Genomic DNA, 13,418 nt, shown 5'->3' on the forward strand with positions numbered 1-13,418 from the left:
CAAAAGCTATTTAATAGCAAGGAAGAGCCGCACTTACATTCTTTTGAGGTGAATACGACACATAACACTCCACAAGTGTCGCATTTACATTCATTTGAAGTGTAGACGAGATATACATAACACTGCTCAATGAATATTATATCTTATCATGAAACGTCGAAGTGAAATGCGATATAGCGATTTAGGAAACATTAGGACTCTATTGCTTAGAAACGTAGACATCTGGAAACGCTTCTTCCTAGCAGGGAAATGTCGCACTTACATTCATTTGAAGTGAATATTAGGAGTATATAACACTTCGCAATGAATATTATATCTTATCGTGATACATAGAAATGAGATGCGATGTCGCGCTATAAGAAGCGTTAGAAATCTATTGCTACGATACGCGGACATCTGCAAACGCTATTTCCTAGCAAGGAAGTGTCGCATTTACATTCTTTTGATGTGAATACGAGGTGTACATCACACACCACAATGAATATTATATCTTATCATGAAACATAGGATTGAGATGCGATATCGCGATTTAAAAAGCATTAGAACCCTATTGCTGCGAAACGTAGATATCTGGGAACGACAGATAACAGAAAGGAAGTGTCGCATTTACATTCTTTTGAAGTGAATACGAGGTATACATAACACTCCACAATGAATATTACATCTTATCACGAAACAGAAATGGGATGCGATTTCGCGTTTTAAGAAGCATTAGAACTCTATTGCTTCGATACGTAAACATCTGCAGACGCTATTACCTAGGAAGGAAGTGTCGCATTTACAATCTGTGGAACTGAATACGAGGTATACATGACACTTCGCAATGAATATTATATCGTATCATAAAACATAGAAGTGAGATGCGTTATGACGATTTAAGAAGCATTATAATTCTATTGGTTCGATACGTAGACATCTGCAAGTGATATTTCCTAGCAAGGAAGTGACGCATTATAATTCTTTTGAAGTGAATACGAAGTATTGATAACACTGCACAATGAATATTATATCTTATCATGAAACATTGAAATGAGATGCGATATCGCGATATAAGCAGCATTACAAATCTATTGCTTCGATACGTAGACATCTGCCAACGCTATTTCCTAGTAAGGAAGTGTCGCTTTTACATTCTTTTGAAGTGGATACCAGGTATACATAACACTCCACAATGAATATTACATCTTATCATAAAGCATATAAATGAGGAGCGATTTCACGTTTTAAGAAGCATTAGAACTCTATTGCTTCGATACGTAGTCGTCTGCAAACGCTACTTCCTAGCAAGGAAGTGTCGCATTTACATTCTTTTGACGTGAATACGAAGTATACATGACACTTCGCAATGAATATTATATCGTATCATAAAACATAGAAATGAGTTGCGATATCTCGTTTTAAGAATCAGTAGAACTCTATTGCTACGACACGTAGACATCTGCAAACGCTATATCCTAGCAAGGAAGTGTCGTATTTACATTCTTTTGAAGTGAATACGAGGTATACATAACACTCCATAATGAATATCATACCTTATCATGAAACATAGAAATGAGGTGCTATATCGCGAACAAAAAAGCATTAGAATTCTGTTGCTACGACACGTAGACATCTGCAAAAGCTATTTAATAGCAAGGAAGAGCCGCACTTACATTCATTTGAGGTTAATACGACACATAACACTCCACATGTGTCGCATTTACATTCATTTGAAGTGTAGACGAGATATACATAACACTGCTCAATGAATATTATATCTTATCATGAAACGTCGAAGTGAAATGCGATATCGCGATTTAGGAAACATTAGGACTCTATTGCTACGATGCGTAGACATCTGCAGACGCTATTTCCTAGCAAGGAAGTGTCGCATTTACATTCATTTGAAGTGTATGCGAGGTACACATGACACTTCGCAATGAATATTATATCTTATAATTAAACACAGAAATGAGAAGCGATATGGCGTTTTTAGTAGCATTAGAACTCTATTGCTACGATGCGTAGACATCTGGAAACGTAATTTACTAGAAAGGAAGAGTTGCATTTACATTCAATTGAAGTGTAGACGAGGAACACATAACACTTCGCAATGAATATTATATATTATCATAAGACATAGAAATGTGATGCGATATCAAGTTTTAAGATGCACTAGATCTCTATTGCTTCGATACGTAGACATCTGCAACACGCAATTTCCCAGCAAGGAGGTGTCGCATTTACATTCATTTGAAGTGTATGTGAGGTATACATGACACTTCGCAATGAATATTATATCTTATCATGAAACATAGAAATGAGATGCGATATCGCTTTCTAAGGAGCATTAGAACTCTACTGCTTCGATACGTGGACATCTGCCAAGCTATTTCCTAGCAAGGAAGTGTCGCATTTACATTCATTTGAAATGTTTGCGAGGTATGCATAACACTTCGCAATGAATATAATATCTTGTCATGAAACATAGAAATGTGATGCGATATCGCGATATAAGAAGCATTAGAACCCTATTGCTCCGATACGTAGACATCTGGAAACGTAATTTCATAGAAAGGAGGTGTTGCATTTACATTCAATTGAAGGGTAGACGAGGAACACATAACACTTCGCAATCAATATTATATCTTATCATAAGGCATAGAAATGTGATGCGATATCAAGTTTTAAGATGCAGTAGATCTCTAGTGCTTCGATACGTAGACATCTGCAACACGCTATTTCTCAGCAAGGAAGTGTCGCATTTACATTCTTTTGAGGTGAATACGAGGTATACATGACACTTCGCAATGAATATTATATCTTATCATGAGACATAAAAATGGGATGCGATATCGCGTTTTAAGAAGAATTAGAACTCTATTGCTCCGATCAGTAGACATCTACAAACGCTATTTCCTAGCAACGATGTGTCGCATTTACATTTTTTTGAAGTGAATACGTGGTATACATAACACTCCACAATGAATATTATATCTTATCATGAAACATAGAAATGAGGAGCGATTTCGCGTTTTAAGAAACATTAGAACTCAATTGCTATGATTCGTAGACATCTACAAACGCTATTTCCTAGCAAGGAAGTGTCGCATTTACATTCTTTTGAAGTGAATACGAGGTATACATAACACGCTACAATGAATATTATATCTTATCATGAAACATAGAAATGAGATGCGATATCGCGATTTAAGAAGCATTAGAACTCTATTGTTTCGATATCTAGATATCTGGAAACGATATTTCCTAGCAAGGAAGTGTCGCATTTACATTCTTTTGAAGTCAATACACAGTATACATGACACATCGCAATGAATATTATATCTTATCATGAAACATAGAAATGAGATGCGATATCGCGAATTAAGAAGCATTAGAACCCTATTCCTGCGAAACGTAGATATCTGGGAACGACAGTTAACAGAAAGGAAGTGTCGCATTTACATTCTTTTGAAGTGAATACGAGGTATACATAACACTCCACAATGAATATTACATCTTATCACGAAACAGAAATGGGATGCGATTTCGCGTTTTAAGAAGCATTAGAACTCTATTGCTTCGATACGTAAACATCTGCAGACCCTATTACCTAGCAAGGAAGTGTCGTATTTACATTCTTTTGATGTGAATATGGGGTATACATAACACGGCACAATGAATATTATATCTTATCATGAAACATAGAAATGAGATGCGATATGGCGTTTTTAGTAGCATTAGAACTCTATTGCTACGATGCGTAGACATCTGGAAACGTAATTTACTAGAAAGGAAGAGTTGCATTTACATTCAATTGAAGTGTAGACGAGGAACACATAACACTTCGCAATGAATATTATATATTATCATAAGACATAGAAATGTGATGCGATATCAAGTTTTAAGATGCACTAGATCTCTGTTGCTTCGATACGTAGACATCTGCAACACGCTATTTCCCAGCAAGGATGTGTCGCATTTACATTCATTTGAAGTGTATGTGAGGTATGCATAACACTTCGCAATGAATATAATATCTTGTCATGAAACATAGAAATGTGATGCGATATCGCGATTTAAGAAGCATTAGAACTCTATTGCTCCGATACGTAGACATCTGGAAACGTAATTTCATAGAAAGGAGGTGTTGCATTTACATTCAATTGAAGTGTAGACGAGGAACACATAACACTTCGCAATCAATATTATATCTTATCATAAGGCATAGAAATGTGATGCGATATCAAGTTTTAAGATGCAGTAGATCTCTATTGCTTCGATACGTAGACATCTGCAACACGCTATTTCTCAGCAAGGAAGTGTCGCATTTACATTCATTTGAAGTGTATGCGAGGTATACATGACACTTCGCAATGTATATTATATCTTATCATAAAACATAGAAATGAGATGCGATATCTCACTTTAAGAAACTTTGGAACTCTATTGCTTCGATACGTGGACATCTGCCAAGCTACTTCCTACCAAGGAAGTGTCGCATTTACATTCTTTCGAAGTGAATACGGGGTATACATGTCACTTCGCAATGAATATTATATCTTATCATGAAACATAGAAATGAGATTCGATATCGCGTTTTAAGAAGCATTAGAAATCTATTGCTACGATACGTAGACATCTGCAAACGCAATTTCCTAGCAGGGCAGTTTCGCATTTACATTCCTTTGAAGTGTAGACGAGAACTACACAACACATCAGAATGAATATTGTATCTCATCATGAAACATAGACATGAAATGCGATATCGCGATTTAAAAGCATTAGGATCCTATTGCTACGATACGCGGACATCTGCAATCGCTATTTCATAGCAAGGAATTGTCGCATTTACATTCTTTTGAAGTGAATACGAGGTATACATGACACTCCACAATGGATATTATACCTTATCACGAAACATAGAAATGAGATTCGATATCGCGATTTAAGAAGCATTAGAAATCTATTGCTTCGATACGCAGACATCTGCAAACGCTACCTCCTAGCAAGGAAGCGTCGCATTTACAATCTTATGAAGTGAGTACAAGGTAAACATAACACTCCACAATGAGTATTATATCTTATCATGAAACATAGAAATGGGATGCGACTTCTCGTTTTAGGAAGCATTGGAACTCTATTGTTTCGATACGTAGACACCTGCCAACGCTATATCCTAGCAAGGAAGTGTCGCATTTACATTCTTTTGAGGTGAATACGAGGTATACATGACACTTCGCAATTAATATTATATCTTATCGTGAAACATAGAAATGAGATGCGAGGTCGCGTTATAAGAAGCAATAGAACTCTATTGCTTCGATACGTAGATATCTGGAAACGTAATTTCCTAGGGAGGAAGTGTCGCATTTTCATTCACTTGATGTGTAGACGAGGAATACATAACACTTCGCAATGAATAATATATCTTATCATGCGTCATAGGAAAGAGATGCGATATCGCGTTTTAAGAAGAATTAGAACTCTATTGGTACGATTCGTAGACATCTGGAGGTGCTCTTTCCTAGCAAGGAAGTGTCGCATTTACATTCTTTTGAAGTGAATACGAGGTATACATAACACTTCGCAATTAATATTATATCTTATCATGACACATAGAGATGTGATGCGATATCGCGTTTTAAGAAGCATTAGAATCCTATTGCTTCTATACGTAGACATCTGCAAACGCTATTTCCTAGCAAGGAAGTGTCGCATTTACATTCATTTGAAGCGTATGCGAGGTATACATGACACTCCATAATGAATATTATATCTTATCACGAATCATGGAAATGAGATGCGATATCGCTTTTTAAGAAGCATTAGAACTCCATTGCTTCGATACGTAGACGTCTGCAAACGCCATTTACTAGCAAGGAAGTGTCGCACTTACTTTCTTTTGAAGTGAATACGAGGTATACATGACATTCCGCAATGAATATTATATCTTAACATAAAACATAGAAATGAGATGCGATATGGCGTTTTAAGAAGCATTAGAACTCTATTGCTACGATACGTAGATGTCTGGAAACGCTATTTCCTAGCAAGGAAGTGTCGCATTTACATTCATTTAAAGTGTGGACGAGGAATACATAACACTTCGCAATGAATATTATATATTATCATGAGACCTAGAAATGAGATGCGATATCGCGTTTTACGAAGCACTAGAACTCTATTATTTCGATACGTAGACATCTGGAAACCCTATTTCCTAGCAAGGAAGTGTGGCATTTACATTCCTTTGAAAGGAATACAAGGTATACATAACACTGCTCAATGAATATTATATCTTATCATGAAACGTCAAAGTGAAATGCGATATCGCGATTTAGGAAACATTAGGACTCTATTGCTACGATACGTAGACATCTGCAGACGCTATTTCCTAGCAAGGAAGTGTCGCATTTACATTCATTTGAAGTGTATGCGAGGTACACATGACACTTCGCAATGAATATTATATCTTATAATTAAACACAGAAATGAGAAGCGATATCGCGTTTTAAGAAGCATTAGAACCCTATTGCTTCGATACGTAGACATCTGCAAACGCTATTTTCAAGCAAGGAAGTGTAGCATTTACATTAATTTGAAGTATATGCGAGGTATACCTAACACTCCACAATGAATATTATATCTTATCATGATGCATATAAATGAGGAGCGATTACGCGTTTTAAGAAGCATTAGAACTCTCTTGCTACGATACGTGGACATCTGCAAACGCTATTTCCTAGCAAGGAAGTGTCGCATTTACATTAATTTGAAGTATATGCGAGGTATACCTAACACTCCACAATGAATATTATATCTTATCATGATGCATATAAATGAGGAGCGATTACGCGTTTTAAGAAGCATTAGAACTCTCTTGCTACGATACGTGGACATCTGCAAACGCTATTTCCTAGCAAGGAAGTGTCGTATTTACATTCTTTTGATGTGAATATGGGGTATACATAACACGGCACAATGAATATTATATCTTATCTTGAAACATAGAAATGAGATGCGATATGACGATTTAAGAAGCATTAGAACTCTGTTGCTTCGATACGTATACATCTGCCACCGCTATATCCTAACATGGAAGTGTCGCATTTACAATCATTTGAAGTGTATGCGAGGTATACATGACACTTCGCAATGAATGTTATATCTTATCCTAACACATAGAGATGAGATGCGATATCGCGTTTTGAGAAGCATTAGAACTCTATAGCTACGATACGTAGACATCTGCAGACGCTATTTCCTGGCAAGGAAGTGTCGCATTTACATTATTAGGAAGTGTAGAAGAGGTATACATAACACTCCACAATGAATATTATATTTTATCGTGAAATATAGAAATGAGGATCGATTCGCGCTTTAAGAAGCATTAGAACTCTATTGCTACGATGCCTAGACATCTGGAAACTCTATTTCCTAGCAAGGAGGTGTCGCATTTACATTCGTTTGTAGTGTATGCGAGGTATACATAACACTTCGCAATGAATATTATATCTTATCATGAGACATAGAAATGCTATGCGATATCGCGTTTTTAGAAGCATTAGAACACTATTGCTTCAATACATAGACATCTGGACGCGTAATTTCCTAGAAAGGAAGTGTCGCATTTACATTCATTTAAAGTGTTGACGAGGAATACATAACACTTCGCAATGAGTATTATATGTTGACATGAAACATAGAAATGAAATGCGACTTCTCGTTCTAAGAAGCATTAGAGCTCTATTGTTTCGATACCTAGATATCTGGAAACTTTATTTCCTAGCAAGGAGGTGTCGCATTTACATTCATTTGAAGTGTATGCGAGGTATACATGACACTTCGCAATGAATATTATAGCTTATCATGAGACATAGAAATGAGATGCGATATCGCGTTTTTAGTAGCATTAGAACTCTTATGCTACGACACGTAGACACCTGCAAGCGCTATTTCCTTGAAAGGAAGTGTCGCATTGACATACTTTTGAAGTGAATACCAGGAATACATAATACTCCACAATGAATATTATATCTTATCATAAAACATAGAAATGAGATGCGATATGGCGTTTTTAGTAGCATTAGAACTCTATTGCTACGATGCGTAGACATCTGGAAACGTAATTTACTAGAAAGGAAGAGTTGCATTTACATTCAATTGAAGTGTAGACGAGGAACACATAACACTTCGCAATCAATATTATATCTTATCATAAGGCATAGAAATGTGATGCGATATCAAGTTTTAAGATGCAGTAGATCTCTATTGCTTCGATACGTAGACATCTGCAACACGCTATTTCTCAGCAAGGAAGTGTCGCATTTACATTCATTTGAAGTGTATGCGAGGTATACATGACACTTCGCAATGTATATTATATCTTATCATGAAACATAGAAATGAGATGCGATATCTCACTTTAAGAAACTTTGGAACTCTATTGCTTCGATACGTGGACATCTGCCAAGCTATTTCCTAGCAAGGAAGTGTCGCATTTACATTCTTTTGAAGTGAATACGGGGTACACATGTCACTTCGCAATGAATATTATAACTTATCATGAAACATAGAAATCAGATTCTATATCGCGTTTTAAGAAGCATTAGAAATCTATTGCTACGATACGTAGACATTTGCAAACGCAATTTCCTAGCAGGGCAGTTTCGGATTTACATTCCTTTGAAGTGTAGACGAGAACTACACAACACATCAGAATGAATATTGTTTCTCATCATGAAACATAGACATGAAATGCGATATCGCGATTTAAATGCATTAGAATCCTATTGCTACGATACGCGGACATCTGCAATCGCTATTTCATAGCAAGGAATTGTCGCATTTACATTCTTTTGAAGTGAATACGAGGTATACATGACACTCCACAATGGATATTATACCTTATCACGAAACATAGAAATGAGATTCGATATCGCGATTTAAGAAGCATTAGAAATCTATTGCTTCGATACGCAGACATCTGCAAACGCTACCTCCTAGCAAGGAAGCGTCGCATTTACATTCTTATGAAGTGAGTACAAGGTAAACATAACACTCCACAATGAGTATTATATCTAATCATGAAACATAGAAATGAGATGCGACTTCTCGTTTTAGGAAGCATTGGAACTCTCTTGTTTCGATACGTAGACACCTGCCAACGCTATATCCTAGCAAGGAAGTGTCGCATTTACATTCTTTTGAGGTGAATACGAGGTATACATGACACTTCGCAATGAATATTATATCTTATCATGAGACATAAAAATGGGATGCGATATCGCGTTTTAAGAAGAATTAGAACTCTATTGCTCCGATCAGTAGACATCTACAAACGCTATTTCCTAGCAACGAAGTGTCGCATTTACATTTTTTTGACGTGAATACGAGGTATACATAACGCTCCACATTAAATATTATATCTTATCGTGAAACATAGAAATGAGATGCGATGTCGCGTTATAAGAAGCATTAGAAATCTATTGCTTCGGTACGTAGATATCTGGAAACGTAATTTCCTGGGGAGGAAGTGTCGCATTTACATTCACTTGAAGTGTAGACGAGGAATACATAACACTTCGCAATGAATAATATATCTTATCATGCGACATAGGAAAGAGATGCGATATCGCGTTTTAAGTAGCATTAAAACTCTATTTGTACGATTCGTAGACATCTGGAGGTGCTTTTTCCTAGCAAGGAAGTGTCGCATTTACATTCTTTTGAAGTGAATACGAGGTATACATAACACTTCGCAATGAATATTATATCTTATCATGACACATAGAGATGTGATGCGACATCGCGTTTTAAGAAGCATGAGAATCCTATTGCTTCTATACGTAGACATCTGCAAACGCTATTTCCTAGCAAGGAAATGTCGCATTTACATTCATTTGAAGCGTATGCGAGGTATACATGACACTTCGCAAAGAATATTATATCCTTTCGTGAAACATAGTATTGAGATGCGATATCTCGTCTTAAGAAGCATTAGTACTTCGTTGCTTCGATACGTAGACATTTGCCATCGCTATATCCTAGCAACGAAGTGTCGCATTTACATTCATTTGAAGTGTATGCGAGGTATACATGACACTTCGCAGTGAATATTATATCTTATGATGAAACATAGAAATGAGATGCGATATCGCGTTTTACGAAGCATTAGAACTCTATTATTTCGATACGTAGACATCTGGAAACGCTATTTCCTAGCAAGGAAGTGTCGCATTTACATTCTTTTGAAGTGAATACGAGGTATATATAACACTCCACAATGAATATTATATCTTATCATGAAACATAGAAATGAGGAGCGATTTCGCGTTTTAAGAAACATTAGAACTCTATTGCTATGATTCGTAGAGCGTTTTAAGAAGCATGAGAATCCTATTGCTTCTATACGTAGACATCTGCAAACGCTAGTTCCTAGCAAGGAAATGTCGCATTTACATTCATTTGAAGCGTATGCGAGGTATACATGACACTTCGCAAAGTATATTATATCCTTTCGTGAAACATAGAATTGAGATGCGATATCTCGTCTTAAGAAGCATTAGTACTTCGTTGCTTCGATACGTAGACATTTGCCATCGCTATATCCTAGCAACGAAGTGTCGCATTTACATTCATTTGAAGTGTATGCGAGGTATACATGACACTTCGCAGTGAATATTATATCTTATGATGAAACATAGAAATGAGATGCGATATCGCGTTTTACGAAGCATTAGAACTCTATTATTTCGATACGTAGACATCTGGAAACGCTATTTCCTAGCAAGGAAGTGTCGCATTTACATTCTTTTGAAGTGAATACGAGGTATATATAACACTCCACAATGAATATTATATCTTATCATGAAACATAGAAATGAGGAGCGATTTCGCGTTTTAAGAAACATCAGAACTCTATTGCTATGATTCGTAGACATCTACAAACGCTATTTCCTAGCAAGGAAGTGTCGCATTTACATTCTTTTGTAGTGAATACGAGGTATACATAACACGCTACAATGAATATTATATCTTATCATGAAACATAGAAATGAGATTCGATATCGCGATTTAAGAAGCATTAGAACTCTATTGTTTCGATATCTAGATATCTGGAAACGCTATTTCCTAGCAAGGAAGTGTCGCATTTACATTCTTTTGAAGTGAATACACAGTATACATGACACATCGCAATGAATATTATATCTTATCATGAAACATAGAAATGAGATGCGATATTGCGTTTTAAGAAGCGTTTGAATTCTATTGCTTCGATACGTAGACATCTGCAAACGCTATTTCCTACTAGGGAAGTGTCGCATTTACATTCTTTTGAAGTGAAAACGAAGTATACATGACACTCCGCAATGAATATTGTATCTTATCATAAAACATAGAAATGAGATGCGATATCTCGATTTAAGAAGCATTACAACTCTATTGCTTTGATACGTAGACATCTGGAAGCGTAATTTCCTAGAAAGGAAGTGTCGCATTTACATTCATTTGAAGTGTAGACGAGATAGACATAACACTGCACAATGAATATTATATCTTATCATAAAACATAGGAATGAGATGCGATATCGCGTTTTAAGAAGCATTAGAACTCTACTGCTCCGGTACGTAGACATCTGGAAACGCTATTTCCTATAAAGGAAGTGTCGCATTTACATTCATTTGAAGCGTAGGTAAAGAATACATAACACTTCGCAATGAATATTATATCTTATCGTGAGACATAGAAATGGGATGCGATATCGCGATTTAAGAAGCATTAGAACTCTCCTGCTTCGATACGTAGACATCTGCCAACGCTATTTCCTAGCAAGGATGTGTCGCATTTACATACTTTTGAAGTGAATACGAGGTATACATGACACTTTGCAATAAATATTATATCTTATCATGAAACATATAAATGAGATTCGATATCTCGTTTTAAGAAGCATTAGAACTCTATTGCTACGATACGTAGATATCTGCAGACGCTACTTCCTAGCAAGGAAGTGTCGCATTTACACTCTTTTGAACTGAATACGAGGTATACATGACACTTCGCAATGCATATTATATCCTATCATGAAACATAGAGATGAGATGCGATATCGCGATTTAAGTAGCATTAGAACCCTATTGCTGTGATACGTAGACATCTGCAAACGCTATTTAATAGCAAGGAAGTGTCGCTATTACATTCTTTTGAAGTGAATACGAAGTATACATAACACTCCAGAATGAATATTATATCTTATCATGAAACACAGAAACGAGATGGGATATCACGATCTAAGAAGCATTAGAACCTTATTGCTGTAATATGTATAAATCTGGAAACGCTATTTCCTAGCAAGGAAGTGTTGCATTCACTTTCTTTTGGAGTGAATACGAGGTATACATGACACTTCGCAATGAATATTATATCTTATCACGAGACATAGGAATGAGATGCGATATCGCGATTTAAAAAGCTAGAGAACTCTATTGCTACGATACGTAGATATCTGCAGACGCTGTTTCTTAGCAAGGAAGAGTCGCATTTACATTCTTTTGAAATGAATACGAGGAATACGCAACACTCCACAATGAATACTATACCTTATCACTAAACATAGAAATAAAATGCGATATCGCGAATTAAGAAGCATTAGAACTCTATTGCTACGATACGTAGACATCAGAAAACGCTTTTTCCTAGCAAGGAAGTGTCGCATTTACATTCACTTGAAGTGTAGACGAGGAATACATAACACTTCGTAATGAATATTATATCTTATCATGAAACATAGAAATGAGATGCGATATTGCGTTTTAAGAAGAATTAGAACTCTATTGCTTCGGTACGTAGATATCTGCAAACGCATCTTCCTAGTACGGAAGTGTCGCATTTACATTCATTTGATGTGTATCCGAGGTACTCATGACAATTCGCAATGAATATTATATCTCATCATGAGACATAGAAATGTGATGCGATATCGCTTTTTGTGAAGCATTAGAACTCTACTGTTTCGATACGTGGATATCTACAAACGCTACTGTGACGTCAGGCGTGCCGCCTGCCACCCTCTCAACGCACCACAGCAACCACCCTCACGCGCCTGCACCACCTGCAACACCCAGGCGCAACTCGCCGTCTCTCTCACTCCAGGGGACATACCCTCCGTCTCACTCGCACCCGCAGAGGTGCTCGCCGTCTCTCTCACTCCAAGGGACCTACCCTCCGTCTCACTCGCACCCGTAGATGTGTTCGCCTTCTCCCTCGCTCCAAGGGCGACACATTCTGTCTCACTCGCACCGAGGACCTCGTGCGTCATCTCGCTCGCACCAAGGACCATGTGCGCTGTCTCGCTCCCACTCGAGGTGCCATCCACTGTCTCACTCTTACCTGCAGGGAAACTCGCCCTCTCGCTCACTCCAGGGACGTACCT

Source organism: Xylocopa sonorina, unplaced genomic scaffold (assembly GCF_050948175.1).
Source record: "Xylocopa sonorina isolate GNS202 unplaced genomic scaffold, iyXylSono1_principal scaffold0034, whole genome shotgun sequence".
NCBI lineage: Eukaryota > Metazoa > Arthropoda > Insecta > Hymenoptera > Apidae > Xylocopa > Xylocopa sonorina.